General features: G+C 35.7%; 1 non-coding gene across 1 annotated transcript; it reads left to right on the top strand.

Moving 5' to 3' along the window:
* The first annotated feature begins 631 nt into the window (after positions 1-631).
* Positions 632-704, top strand: Trnar-ucg (transfer RNA arginine (anticodon UCG)). The gene has a single exon. It is a non-coding gene; the product is annotated as a tRNA-Arg (tRNA).
* Positions 705-10572: the final 9868 nt, after the last annotated feature.

Raw genomic sequence — 10572 nt, 5'->3', positions numbered from 1 at the left:
TGCCTACAGGCCGTGCCGGAATATATTTTAATTTTTAATTTTTATTCTTGCAATATTTCATAAAGCCTTTTAAATTTTAGTAACCACAAGGCTATGGAACTATTCAAATTTTACAAGAAATCATTGTAGTACCTTTTAAAAGGCAAGAACATACCTTAGTCAATATGATACGTTTAAATACTGATATACACATTTGCAATGAAATAATATTTACATGTATTTAAAAGATATCCAGGTTAGTCATTTATGTTAGGGCATCCATAAATTCCGTTGAAGAACCAGATAGCAATACATTTTATTTACTCTTAATTAAAATTGTTACATTAAATTTGTTCAACTCCTTTGAATTATTTCAAGATGTTCACATATATTTTAAATAGTATATATGGTTTACACTGTAAAAATATATATCTAGTGTCATGAAAACGAAAACAACTCAGAAATGATAACTAACATGACTTTTCGGACTAGCGGGATTGTGCAGGACTAAGGATGTTGATTTCGTAATTATTTGCGGGTTTATCTTTCACCAAATGCGATCAACGGTCTGAATTGATACACCGATAGAAACACAAAGACGTTAGTGATATTTTAATTTGAAATATATGGCGATATATAGTAATGTGTACAAGACCGCGTGGCCTAATGGATAAGGCGTCGGACTTCGGATCCGAAGATTGCAGGTTCGAGTCCTGTCGCGGTCGAACTCTGAATGTTTTTGATTGTACTGATTTAAAGTGTTTTACTATCACAAGTGTTATAATTTCGATTGTAAATTACAATGTGTCATAATAACTTTTTTTTTTTACTTATTTTAAAAAAATGTACCTATCTTAAAAGTGTGTTTAATTTATTTTGAATATTCAGTATTTTTTAGTCTCTGTTAACGCAATTAAAAAAAAAAGATAAAAAGAAATACAAAAGGATTTTATCATACGTCAAAATAAATAAAATTTTACATACGTGATTTATGTAACATAATTGAGAAGCAGTTATCAGTAAAAAATAACAGTATATTTAGAACTAGGCCTATATGGTTTTACAAAACACATGTGCGAAATACAAAATTAAAATAATAATAATTAAATTTTGATACCACGGCAATTAGTTCCTTTATTATTGTTATCAAGGGTTCAAGCCCCTTTCATGTCTCGCACAGGTTATAACAAAAATTTGAATAAAAAAAGGAACATCAGTTTAGAACTCACCACCATGTTTCCATCCGCTTTTTTAATTCGCGGTCTTCTGTAACCGCCATTACAATCAGTTTTGATGTCTTTACAAGCCTTTATTTTGAATTTCTAGGCAAAATTGTGACTTAAATGTCCCCGCCATCTTGAGTATTTCATCAGAACATCGTCCTGATACATAGCTGCGGACACTTGTTAAAGCTGGTGTAATTACTGTACGTTGACAGTTATTATTTTCCTGCGGGAAATATCCAGTTATTTCCTACATAGAGCCCGTAAAGTACTAAATGATGAATTAATGATGAACATATGAATGAATAACTTCAATTTAGACCAATGAAAGTTGGAAAATACTTTGCAATGGCCCTTGCAGAGCTAAATCTAAATAAATTATTTTTAACGGGAGATAGAGCAATTTTTAAAAATTATCTCTGTTTTGATAAAAAGAAAATTCGGAATTCGCATCATGGCAACGGCTACAATAAGTAGTATTTTTCTTCGAAATATACCTAAAAAAAATGTGTAGGAACGTACGCAGACATAAAATAGACAAGTAGCTTTTTTGAGTTATTTTTCCTGTAATACATTGTTGTATTTGCGCATATATGTAAAAATAAGGGAAATCAATAATATTGCTAATGCTGGGTTTCACCCGCAATTATGGGTAATTATATTTTCACCTCATTGTGTTTCTGAAATTCCTGCAGGTATTTAATCATACAAGCATTGCATATTCATATTTTTTTGCAAAATTGTTTTCCTAAAAAATAGTAACAGGTTATTTCCTTTATTACTTTTAAAGTAAGATAAATATTTATATTTTAAATGTGATCACTACAATCTATTATTTTCTGTGTTTCCACAGTTGGTAATGCAAAGATATGGAATCAGCAAACAATCCAAAAAATGTTTAAGAAATGGGTGTCACATGCCGTGTAGTCGATTTCCCTTGAATTTTTTGTTTCGACACAAACATAATTTAAGACTAATTACGTTCAGATTTAACATAGTGCCATACACTAAGCTAAGCTGAATGAAGAAGAAAACTTTTATGAACAAAATAAAGTTTCACAGTTTAAAACAAAAACAGTCAAAACAAATTCATTAATTTTTTACGTTACATTTAAGCACTTTTGATAGAAAAAAAACTATATTTTTTTAAGCTGTTTTATTGTGATCTTGAAAAGAAACACAAAAATAATGCACAACAAAAACTAACTAAATAATTGGAAGAAAAATAAGATCGTGCATTGGTATTAAAAATATATATTTTAATGTTTTCAGTTAATTATTACTGAATATAAAACCACACATGTTATAAAAACACAGCATGTTACGCCCAGTAACGACAGTGGCGACTATCTCAGTGGCGCAGGCGGATGCACATCGGCTTGTGGTGCGAGAGGTCCTGGTTTGAGTCCCTGGAATGGCATGGGTGTGAATTTATGTGTGTCCAAATAACAATTACAAAACATAAAGTGTGCGCGTGGAGTTCACGCACAACGGAAGAGAAATTTATTTATCAGGTACACATAGATATAAATTATTTACGGTTTCATTCACAATATTCACATATTGAATGATACTTATAAAGTTTATTGCAGAAATCCACGCAAATAAAATATATTGTAGATAGTTGAAATAAAATGAAATAACTATGGTAGCGTCAATCGTTTGCCGTTATGAAAACTGAGGAGCAGACACACACAAGCAGCGTTACGAGAATTCCGTAGCATCAGCGCTGCGTCATTTCTACCTCTCCCCTGCCGTCTCCCCCTCCGGCCGTTACAACTAGCATATAACCTGCTACACTACGTCTCCCCATTCGACCGCTAGAACATGCGTTGGAGTGCCGTCGCCGCTGACGCACTCTCCTCCTCTAAAGTTTCCCCCACCACGTACCTGACTATCCCTCTCATGCGATAGGAATTTTCGTAACGCTCGAAAATTTTAGTCCGTTCAGCAAATAAGTTTCACTTAAAAAAAAAAATGGTTGTCTTTAAAGTCGGTTTACGGACGATAGTTTAACGTGACAACGTCATAACAAAACATTGATGAAATGATAGTTTAGTTAAAGTTCTAAATTTAAAAGCTACTTTTGAAAAGCCCTCCTTAACCTATTTAATATAATAGTAGATCCATAGGCCAATCGACTGGAAGAGAGCGTTACGGGACACAGCGTAACGGGACAATGTGCGTAACGGGACAATGTGCGTAACGGGACACTTTTTCGTGCGTGCAGCCGGCGTTCATCGATTTATTAGACGTCACGTCAAAAAAAAAATGCGAGATAGTCTTTCAGTACCTACTGTCCAGAGATGTGTAACATCCAACCTAGGTAACGAGAAAATTCACGTGTTCTCATGTTGCAAATACACTTATAATACGAAACTCGGACAGAAAACCAACGTGGCATTCTTTATACAAGTAATGCCAAGCGTGATAAAAAAAATTGTGGTTTAAAATAATATTTTTTTCATGTGAATCACACGTAATTTCACACGCCCGCCACTAGAATTCACTGCCGGAGCAGCTACGTCGACTATTGAATCATTTAATTAGTATATCGAAATTTTAAACTATATTATCAAACGTCTCCGATAGAAGCGAAAAATACTTGGAAAAAAATATACTAAACCCCGGCTTTGGATCTGATTTCCGACAAGGAATTTTATCAAAATACTGCCCAATGTTGTTATTATTCATTAAACGGTTAATGATATGAAGTTTCCCTTCGGCTTTATGAACAAAATAATGGAAATCAGCAACATAGACAAATATAAAGCTTCCATAAAAAATACGCTTGTATGCAATCCATTTTACAATTTAAAAGAATTTATGGAGTATACTGCTTGTATAGCTACAATGCCTAACAACAATATCCTAATAGGCCTACCCTAAATACTGCTTAATTTTTTTCTCACTTAATAAATATAAGAAATTGCTTGACATATCATGTCTATGGGTATGTATAAAAGAAATAATGTCATATTTGTAATTCAGATTATCTGAAAATTTTTCATTACTATTTGTTTTACTTCAAAGTTATATGTATGTAAAACTAAATATGTATGTTTATTTAAAACTGTGTACATGTAAAACTGTATGTATACGTATAACTGTAAATATGTAAATGACATGTTCCATAACATTATGGTTTCTACGAAAAGAAGGCTCAATGGAATACAAATAAATAAATCAAAATAAATAAATAAATAAACTTCGGTTCGCGCCATCCATAGATAGCAGCACCGTCTGTATCTCATTTCCATTTTTTTTTTTACTTCCGATCCACGGGACTTGCGTTCCATTCACGAAATGACTCCTACCGAGCGCCGTATACCGAGAGCTAAGATGTTACATACCAAAAACATAGGCACGTGCGATTGTGTGAGCGCTGTTTGTTCATGGACGTATACCGGTACCTCGAGCTGTTACGTTCGCCGATATTGCCACGTCCCAAGGATACCGCCAGGAGGACGCTGATTGGATAAAACTCGGTGGTCCACAAGGGCGCTCACTTTCACTTGTGTTTATTTCCTTCTTTTTTTTTTTTTTTTTTTCAATTTTGGTAGCAGTGCTATCTCGGTCATCGACGACTTCCAACAGATCGGTCGGTTAAGGGTGTGCGATACATTTCAGGTCTTTATTTACTATTTACATCAAACAATTTGTGATAAAGACACTTCAGACGTGTACCTTAATCAGTATTACAACATATATGGATGAGATTAAGTTAAACAAAATTCTGCTAATAAAAAAAATTGGTTGTCAGTAAAGTCGGTTTACGGACGATAGTTTAACATGACAACGTCATAACAAAACATTAATGAAATGATTGCATACTTTTATGAATAAATTTGAATAATTTTTATTGGATTATCACTATTTTTATAGATACAAAGGATTGAAATGAAATCTACAATTTAAATGATAAATTTACTTTTATTTGCACTCATTAATTCAAATATGTTTATCACTTTAACGAACAGATTATTTTAACTATAACGTTTATACATGTTTGCTATTTAACTTCTTCCAATCTGTGTTATTCTGTTAAGGAAAGGACGATGATAGGAAAAGTAGGAAACGAATGGGAGTGTTTCAAGTTTAATGTGCCTCGAAAAAGTCAAATCGATGGTTGTTCCAATCGAGTGGAAGAGAGATAGATGCGGCGCAAGCGTAAAATGAGCGTAACGGGACTAAGCGTAACGGGACAATGAGTCATCCTTTTTCGTGCGTGCAGCCGGCGTTCATCAATTTATTAGACGTTGTCACGTCAATAAAATATATTTAGTGTTAAAAGTTCAAAATCGTTATACATGTAAATTATCTTGTAATGTTTATAGGCCTTTACCCATGACGGTGTGCTTACAGCTAGATACTGCTTTTATTTACTTCACTTTGAAAAACCTTGGATAGAAACTAAATAATGTTTTTTTTTTACTTCGTACATAACATTTTAGGTTTTTTTTAAATAAAAATTATGATTAACTAAAGATTTATGAAATGAACTATATATTTTAATAGATGTAACAAGATAATTGAGGTAAATTTCACTGAATTTCGGTGTTATGAGGTGTTATTGACTTCAGTCTCAGTGTTCGGCGGTTCATTGACTTCCACTTCGGTGTTTGGCGGTGTATTGACTCGGTTTCATTGTTGTTCGCCACATAGTCTTGCCTCTGGTCGCGGGCCCACCCGACAGAGAGCGTCACGATGTCGCGCGAAACACGGTTTCAGTTCCCACTGTAAGAGCGGCACTTCTGTGTCTTCCCACCTTGTTCTGTGATCGCAGCAGCACAACCGCCTCGTCAGAGGTGTATGTGTGTTAGTGAGGCTGGTATTTCTAGCGCGGTATAGCCTCTAAGCGCAAGGCTCTGAACTGACGCGCAGTCTTCTCGTCGTCACAGGATAACTGTGAAATTTGAGCGATGACTGTAACATTATATGGCTGAGAAATGAAGATAAAGGTGTAATGCAAGTCCCTTAAGTGCTTTCAATAATCTGTACCGGTTGTTTTACGTCTAAAAATTACTCTGAAAACACGCGTTTTAGCCATTTTAACTCTTCTAAAAATACAATTTAAAAACTTAATCCGAAATCGAAAGTACTTTTAGGCCCTCAGCGAACTCTTAAATGATTTTCGTAAGCAGACCCCACTCGGATATCTTGAGTAGTTTTGAAATCGCGTTGTTTTTCCTGAAGCTCTGCGCACCGTGTGTGTGCCCGGGTAGGCGGGGCCCTTAACTGGCGCGATCTCCGCCCGACGACAAAAGGGACATACTTAAGGCGTGCGTGGGTGACTGGCTCGTTCCCCCTTGGGGCAGCGCGCCGCTAGGTCTTATTGAGTGGTTGGGGGGGGGGGGGTTCCCCCTACTTCTCAACCGACCCCCTGAGCATGTATCCCATGTCCAATAATTCGCTCGCTTGCGAAACTCTGTCGGAATAGTGGGGGAAAAAAAAATCTTGATCTCAAATACACTTTCACGATTTTAGGGTAATTTTAATGTCGCTGACCTAGCGCAACTTTACTTTTTGACGTGCCAACGTCTAATAAATCGATGAACGCCGGCTGCACGCACGAAAAAGTGTCCCTTTACGCACATTGTCCCGTTACGCTGTGTCCCGTTACGCTCATTGTACGCTTGCGCCGCATCTATCTCTCTTCCACTCGATTGGAACAACCATCGATTTGACTTTTTCGAGGCACATTAAACTTGAAACACTCCCATTCGTTTCCTACTTTTCCTATCATCGTCCTATCTTTAACAGAATAACACAGATTGGAAGAAGTTAAATAGCAAACATGAATAAAAGTTATAGTTAAAATAATATCTTCGTTAAAGTAATAAACATATTTGAATTAATGAGTGCAAATAAAAGTTAATTTATATGTGAAATTGTAGATTTCATTTCACTCCTTCTTTGTATCCATACAAAATAGTGATAATTCAATAAAAATGATTCAATTTTATTCATAAAAGTATGCAATCATTTCATCAATGTTTTGTTATGACGTTGTCACGTTAAACTATCGTCCGTAAACCGACTTTACAGTCAACCAAATTTTTTTAAATAATGACATGTTTATGAGGCTAACGATATCACCAATGCAAGCATTCTACGCATGTACTACGTCACTAGGCGCACACCAAGACTTATTTCGGTTTGCGTTGGGAGGTGGAAGTAGATCCTAAAGATATATATGTAGAGTGTAGTTATGTGCATGTCTGCAACTGCAAAACAAAACCAGCAAGAATATTTAAAAACATAGAATAGAAACTTCGAGAGCGTAAAGAAATTTTTATTTGGGGTTCAGAAATTGATAATAACTTAAAATTCCTTTAAAAATGTGCCAAAAATATGAAAACTTATTTTACAGTAATAGCCTTCGACATCGATAGTTAGTGACTAAACATTTATTACACTTGTGCTTGAATAATTTAATAGGAAACTAAAAAGTAAAACCTATTATTTATGAGAAAAAATATATTGAATATTTGATGTGAGGTTTGATTTTAGTTCGCAGTTGTATATATATAAATATTAAAATTTTGTAAATTAGGCTTCGTTAAAGAATAGTGGAGGGCCTGAAACTAATAGTGAATATCTGCTACTAATAGTTTCACCTGTGGAGTCATGAAATTTTTTTGAGAATGAGGACTGTACCGTCAATAACCATTTTTTGATAGTGTCATAAATTCTCTTAGTATATGTGTTCTATGCCTTAACGAAGCCACATTTGCAGTGTTACACGTTATACAATTGTTCCTACTTGGAAATCGTTGAACCCAAGTAGGCTGCCGTGGGCTATCTGTAACTATATCTCTTGGTATTCGCAAGTGAATTTCTTTGCAGACGCTTGGGAATTTCACTGAGAGAAACATTTAGGTGCGTGCAAAGACCAGCAACGAACCACACGTTGTAGAAAATCAGACCACGGGAATATCGGAGCTGGCGGTCACCTAAGCAGATGGTCGCTGTAATTGGAGCGCTTCGAGAAAACAATAATTCGATCGGGATAAAAATGGAAAATGATAGAGCAGCCTTTCACTTTTGAGTCCTGTCGAGGCAGTGACAGGTACTGATTTAAATCAATTTTCCCGGGGCCTCCAATTACCGGAAAGGGTCCCCCTCCCATGCATGCGCGTTTCCCGAACCGAGCGCAGCTATATTTGGTAACGATGGTTTAAGTGTTACGGAGGTGTGTGCGTAATGGCGATATGGGGAAATGCGGCCCTTTTTCCCCCCCGGAGATGATTGAGTAGGTATCGCGTGCCGCTGCGGCAACGGTTACGAACTGGAGTTGGTTATTTCCAACCGGCTGTGAAATACGCTTTCCGAGGCGAGACTTCTGACCACTTCGGGGGTTGAGCTAATATCACGGCAATAAATTACCACACACACACGTACTACAGGTAACTCGCAGCTTCCTTCGATGTGTTCAATTTCCTAAAACGCATCCTCGTGAATTCCTCTCACACACACTCACATTTCACCGTCAAACTGCTTCACGTAAACTTTTGGTTCCTAGCTATACCTATGTGCGTTATGGAATACAGGCACACACCATATTCCTTGTCCTAGAATAATTTAGATGTTTTGGTTTGTATAAAACGTCTTGTAAATAAGACGAATAGTTAAAAATATTACATTATGAATGTCAGTCTCTATGATTCAGAAAAAAAAAAACATAGCATACATCACAAATCCTTTCAACAGGCAACATTCGACTTTAATGTGGAAATCGTAGATGATAAATTGTAATATATCCTCGGGCTCTTAATCAAATTATACTTTATATTACAATCAGTTTTTACCGAACTCATTTTTGAACATAGGTATAAATTTTCTAGACGGCGATTTTTAAGTCATAACTTCGCGATAACTGTGTGTGTGTGTGTGTGTGGAGAAAACGTTCCAATTATAATTTTAAGCTAATATTGAAAAATAATAAGCAATGTTAACCTGAAATGAATAACTTGAAAACATATTTTGATTTTATTTGTGTTCAAAATAAATGGTTTTCGCAGTCTGAAAATAAAAAAAGTAAATGTTTTATAGAAAATAAATGTTAATGTCTCAAAATTAGTTATAAAAACACTTCAAGCACTTGAACAGTGTGTAAAATGCCTTATAAATAAACTGTTTAAAATTATGATTTGATTAAATCTTCGAATTACATTAAAATAATTTAGTGGATTGAATTCAGTTTAATGAGTTTAATAAATGTTTGGACGTGTGAAAAAGCGTGTGCGCACTTAAGTGAAACCGGTAGGTACTTGGAGGGGAAAACCTACTATTCATTGACGCCGGGTCAGGTGCCGAACTAATATACCTTTGTGAAACTGATTTTTTTAACTTTATTATTGCGACAGTTAGTTTTTTTTTTTCAGCGAGGCTAGGTTTTCGTTTCTAGACTCTGGGTGAAGATAAATGAAACGAAAAAGGTGCGTTCTGCGACATAAAAAATACCTATAAAATTTGGAGAAGTATTTTTTTTGACCAAGAAGTTGGATTGATGAGTGAGCAGCGAACTTTGTATTTTTGTGATCGGGTACTGATTCAGGGTCGATGAGAAGTAGTCTTTGCTTGACCAGACGGCCGTGGAATCGAGAGGAACTGGTTTCCCCACGGACATTTCCTGAAATAGAATTTGAAAAGAAAAAAAAATGTCTTCCTGAATGGGAACGAACATCTCTCGGTGCTGGGTTATCGCCTACTCGTGTCTATCTTGGTCAGAACTTTGGGTCATTTCTCTCGACGTCACTTGAGCTGATGCGCAGTGGCGCGCACTGACAGAAAGGGTTGTTTGCGTCAACTATATATTTGTTCGTAGATGGCGAAACAAATGTATTCAGTTGATTCAAACAATTATTTTGTTGTAGGAAATATTTTGTAGACAAAACACCCCCCCCCCCCCCAAACAAAAGAGTTTTCTTCAACTAAACTGTATATATTTTTGTGTCGGAAAAATCAGCTATGTTACACGTAAAAATAAAAAAAATATTTGTTTGTATCGAAGGATCCCTTTTCTCTGTGGCACCCCCGGCGATAGGAAAGAATTGGGAAAGGGGTGGTTTTGCGTATTTATTTTTAAACCTACATCCATTTCGGGCCTTGATCATCTAAGCAACGCCTTGTCTCGTTAGGCCGCCGGATATTTAACTTTTACGTTCTTTGAATTGTTCTTGCAAAGAGAAAATGTATTCCTAGTGGTTCATTATTTTTTTGGACATGCGCCATTGCTTGTTACGCTGTGCGTCACAAGATACCTCAATAATGGACCAAAAAATGATTCACACGCAAACCCACAGAAAATAAGCCAATCAGCCGATATGAAAAGTTAAAAACTTAGCAAAGAAAATTACGTGGAAGG

The sequence above is a fragment of the Bacillus rossius genome, chromosome 10, assembly GCF_032445375.1.
Source record: "Bacillus rossius redtenbacheri isolate Brsri chromosome 10, Brsri_v3, whole genome shotgun sequence".
Lineage (NCBI taxonomy): Eukaryota > Metazoa > Arthropoda > Insecta > Phasmatodea > Bacillidae > Bacillus > Bacillus rossius.
The sequence above is the reverse complement of the archived record's forward strand: the minus strand, read 5'-3'. Positions and strand labels throughout refer to the sequence as shown.